Source organism: Nipponia nippon, unplaced genomic scaffold, assembly GCF_047370975.1.
Source record: "Nipponia nippon isolate SJK-2023a ecotype South Korea unplaced genomic scaffold, ASM4737097v1 scaffold_6, whole genome shotgun sequence".
NCBI classification, from domain to species: Eukaryota; Metazoa; Chordata; class Aves; order Pelecaniformes; family Threskiornithidae; genus Nipponia; species Nipponia nippon.
In genome coordinates, this window is record NW_028262380.1 from 81,227,569 (window position 1) to 81,232,277 (window position 4,709).

A 4,709-nucleotide genomic window follows, 5' to 3' on the forward strand; every position below is an offset into this window, starting at 1 on the left:
TTTAATTCCAAATACAGTGGAAATGATGAAAGAAATCAATACCCAGGCCCCAATTCCCTCCTAATTACTCCTGCGAAATTCAGGACAACCTGACCCAACTCAAAGGAGCAGTAGCAAAGCAAACCAGGTGGAAATCGTAAGAAGAGCCAGGCACATACAGGGTTCATTAACTTAATCGAGGTGTAAAATCCAAGAGATGCCTGCCATGGAGACACACACTTACACCAGGCACATGTTCAACAAAGCAGCGACTCAGTGCAACATTTCTGGTTGCTTGCGGTCCTCTTTCGGTTAACTTTCTGGTAACTACGGGTAAAACCAAGGCAACCGAAGGCAACGCTGCCAATATTTTCTTGCCACGTAACCACCTTGCCAAAATGTGTGCAAACGTCCTTTCAAATCAGCCCTGCAGAGCAGTCTGGCTCTTCGCTTGGGACCATCTGAAGACGTGCAGAAACACAGCCTCTGACACCCGAGTGTTTCAGGCAGTGCAGGAGAAAAGCTCCAAGAGACAGCATAATCTAGTAAGATAAGGTATTTTTGATTGACACCACTCCACAGAACAGCTGAAACACAAATTTATCACCTGCTCTTGCATTGTGTTGCTGCTCATCTTTCTGCTACTATTCTCTATGCTTTTAAAATTTATTTCCCTCTTTCAGCTGCAGCCTCCCCCTCCCTATTTCTCCTACCTCCCTTTCTGCTGTTCTGAGCTTGTTTCTTCCCCCTTCTTCCTTTCCTCCCCATCTCTGGAGTACCGACCTGCTCACCATACCCGTGCCACCATCTTGCTTCTGTCATTTCTCCAGCTTTCTTCCCACAGGTCCTGTTGCAGAGTTCACGATTGCTGACAATCTATACAGCCGTAAAGCAACAAGGTTTTGCTTTCTGTGAGCAGAGCGCAAGCATGCCGCCAGCATCCCACTCCTTTGGCAAGAACGCTGTTTTCCGTGCTCAAACTGCCTTAACAAATGAAATCGGGTTTAGGAAGGTCAGACCTGCTATGCTTCCTCGCACCTCGTGGTTTTTACTAGTCACATGTACAGTCATACCCATTCAGCAGGGGGTCTGTGCTACCAGTCACCCCCTCAGTAATATTCGGTATTACAGCTCTCACCTATGCCCACCAGCTCCTGCTGTCACGCATTTCCCTCCGTGCTGTGTCCTGCTACTACATGCTCCTAGCCCTAAAGCCCTTTACCAAACCAAGGGATTTAAGAAGGAAGTTCGGGAGACCTCCAAGTCAACCAAGGCACCTCCTTTAAGGCTTGTGTTAATAGCCAGCAGGCAGGAGAAGAAAGATCCCAGCTGAGCAGCAGAAGATACGTGATCCCCGAGGGAATCCATTCGTACACAGAGCTGTTTCAGACTGTAACACAAGTCCTGGTGCAACAGAGGAGAAGAGCGAAGGTTGGAGTTAATTCCTTCCCGCCTCACCAACGTACCCACGCAGAGAAGCAAAACACTTCTTTGTCAGAATTCACACCATTCTGGCCTCACCAGACCTGAAAAAGCAGATTTTTCTATCACATGGAGAGAGAGAACAGGTATTTCGCCACTATCTGTCAAGGCAGACTGTGTTACAGGTGTACGGTGTTACAAATCATGCGAGATGACCATAAAAGTAACTTACATCAATACTAACACTGTTCTAAAGAAGCTGTTAAAGTCAGAAGAAATCAAGATCAATAATTTACACGATTTTGGAAATTTACTCATTCCATGCTATGAATGAAGAGCTTTTCCCTCTGGAAAACAAAACATGCATTTGGAAGAAAACATTCCTCAAGTTTTGCACCAAGGCCTCCCACGCTGTTTCAGAAATTCAAAGTTTTGTAACGTCTTATCCTTCACATCCTTTTTTTTTTTTTTTTTTTAAAACTCCTAATTCAATACAAAAGCAGCATTTCTGTTTTGAGTCTATTTACAAGTTAACAGCAAACTAAATTACAGAATAAGACTGTCTGGAGAAATGTGAGATTGTTCTAAGACTGAAAGCTTGAAGGGTGCACCTTGCAAAACAGTGACCGAACTGTCAACTGCAGCCCCGTATCTTGGACCTAGCGGCACAAAAAAAGTCACTGAGGTTGTAAAAATAAACCATTTTTAGCCATCCTTTTATCAAATCTCTAGGCAGAGGTCAATTTTCTGCGCGTTGGTGTTAAGGATCTGTTTCTCAGTTTGGCATGGAAATCGCTGGTTTGAGTGATTCGAGCCAGATAAAACATACGGTCATTGAAAGCGGGGCACGTGCTGGCAGCGACTTACACCGAAGAGCTGAAAAAACATGTTTCTGAAAAGGATCCGTCTTATTCCAGCTCTGCTGGCTGAGGTCTCTTCTCAGGAGCTTGTGAATTTTGGAGCATTTAGCCCACATGGTCCATACTCGGAAATCTGTGGGTTAAGCCCTCCAAAGATTGTGACCTTTGTATAGGAACGTCTCAGATAAAAGTAGGCTCAGACGTAGTCCTGTACTTGGATCAAGCCAGCTGCTTTCTGGGACAATTAAAAAAACCTGACAAGTAGACAATTGTGAAACGGATTTTTCTGTGAATTCCCCACTTGCAGAATCCCTGACACTTCTGTTCTTACAGTTAAAAATTCTTCCAAATTTTACCTGATATAAGTATGCGCTCCTTTCCTTAAGGCTGCTAAATTAGAGAAATGAATTACGTAAATTATTTTTATATGTATTAATTACATTTAATCACTTTGGACTTCTAACTTCCCATCTAACTGGTCATTGCTTGTCTGTGGAAAAACGTTACCAGGAGGCCAGAATCTACCCTCTGCACAGCTCTTCCCTCTTTTATTTCACCTTTCCAGCCTGTCCGATGAGCAGAATTTTGCCATAGCTAAATTTTTGTTGCCATCTTGGTCTATTTCTGCTCTGTCTTCTTGAAGAATAAGCTGATCTGTTGAAGTCCAGAGAGTGGTATAACAAACTGACCTTACTCAGTGAGTAACAGAATCAGTGCTGCGCTTGCACGGACCAGAGCTTTTCGCATCTCGCGGAGGAAAAAAAACGCAGATGGATTTCTCCGTAGAGAAAACTGAGGGTAAAGGAAGCAACGGCTACAGGCACAAACTATCCACCAACAACAAAATTACACCTTCCCTGGAGTTATGCAGTGCACACCAGGTGCAAGACTCCCAATCAATATTAAATAGCAAACCCAATTCATCTTTGATAGCAATGCTTCGCTGAATTCCAAGCAGCCAACCCTGTCGAAGCTGAATGAAAATCCCTACCGGTGCATGTTTTGCTTGGCACAGAACGATAACGTGCCAGAGGCTGCAACTGTGCCATAAGTAATTCACGGTTCTCATATGAAAAGTAAACAAACGCCGTATAAAGTGGCACAAGCTTTTTGGGAGAGGACTTAACGCTCGTTCCCTAACGCGTCAAGACGCTGTCATTGACTAGAAGCTTGGCTTGACTTCAGCGTGTTCATGGTTGTTTACAGATGGTATTAGTATTCCCCGGAAGGATGAAGGATTAATTTCTTCAATTTAAAAAAAAAAAAAAAAAGAAAGGATTTTTTCTAATCTAAGTGCGAGATCAAGACCTGAATGGGTTTTATCTGGCCAAAGAGAAAACAACTTCCTTCCGTAATATTCTGATGCTGCGATAAGGCTAGGAGATTAAACTCTCTCATGCCGCATGAAGCCTGATACACCCTAGCCGTCTTGGACTACTAGGTATGGTATTTCAGTCAGTCTTTTGTCAGAGGTAAGCAAAACTGCTTTATTTACCAACACGTGTATTGGGAGAGGACAGCTGTGTTTTTAACACGATGCCTTTAAGTTACTTTTCCAAGATGATTCATTTGACCTTTTGCCCACTTGCTCGATCTCCCTCAGAAACATTAAAACGTACTTTTAAAACACCTCGGTGTCTGTAGCTCAATACACACACACTGGGATGCAGTGCCTGTCCTTGATTTTAGTTCCAAGTTCTCCAACTTGCTAGGTAGCCTTTACAACACCTTTTTTTACAAAGGCTTTGGAAATGAAATGACAATTTGAAGGCCACTCTGATACGCTTTAAGAAGAGTCTGTATTTCAGAGTCTGGAAGCTCTACATCTAGTAGACATTTCACCCCTTCTCATAACATCTAAGGTGACAAATCATTACTGAAATAAAGGAAATTCAATTTTTTCCCAATGTCTCTGCACACAGATAAGGAATAAGACACCACTTCTGTGCACTACATGTAGTAGTACAGATTTTGTCAACAAGCATTTTTAATACACAATGAGATTAGGCCATTAATTATCCCTTTCAAGCCACTATCCACTGATCACGGATGCTCGTAAGCGTTTTGAAAAAATATATTAAAACTAGTTTTCTTGAAATATGAACAACTCGAGCTTTCACTGCCATCGCATCTACTCACAATCCTCTTGGAAAGCCCTCGTGCAGCAGAAAAATGACCCTTCCCCAAACTGAGGGTCCAGCACAAAATTGCTTCACTTCTCTTGACGCAGGGGTGCCTGCCTTTCAGCTCGGTATAGCCAACGCAGACGCGCACTTACACGTCCTCCGCAGCACACGCAGACCTGCTCTTCAGTATTGGGGAAGCGTGTGATGGACGGCGCTCATGCGGCGCAGCTTTGCGGCAGAACTGCAGTCCAGGTCAAGGCCAGCAGGCAGCACACTGGTAGGAAATCCAGCAGGCACTTTCCAGAAACCTCAGAAATCATAA

The 4,709-nt window shown here is 43.7% G+C and overlaps 1 long non-coding RNA gene across 3 annotated transcripts; it reads right to left on the bottom strand.

Moving 5' to 3' along the window:
* On the bottom strand, positions 1 to 4,709 carry LOC148051615 (uncharacterized). Of its 3 annotated transcripts, none has more exons than XR_015700096.1 (4): positions 4,401 to 4,709; positions 1,118 to 1,505; positions 763 to 959; positions 1 to 521 (listed from the first exon to the last, which is right to left on the bottom strand). It is a non-coding gene; the product is annotated as an uncharacterized LOC148051615 (long non-coding RNA). The 3 variants fall into 3 exon arrangements; XR_015700097.1 differs by having other exon boundaries at positions 763 to 963; XR_015700094.1 differs by having other exon boundaries at positions 763 to 1,505.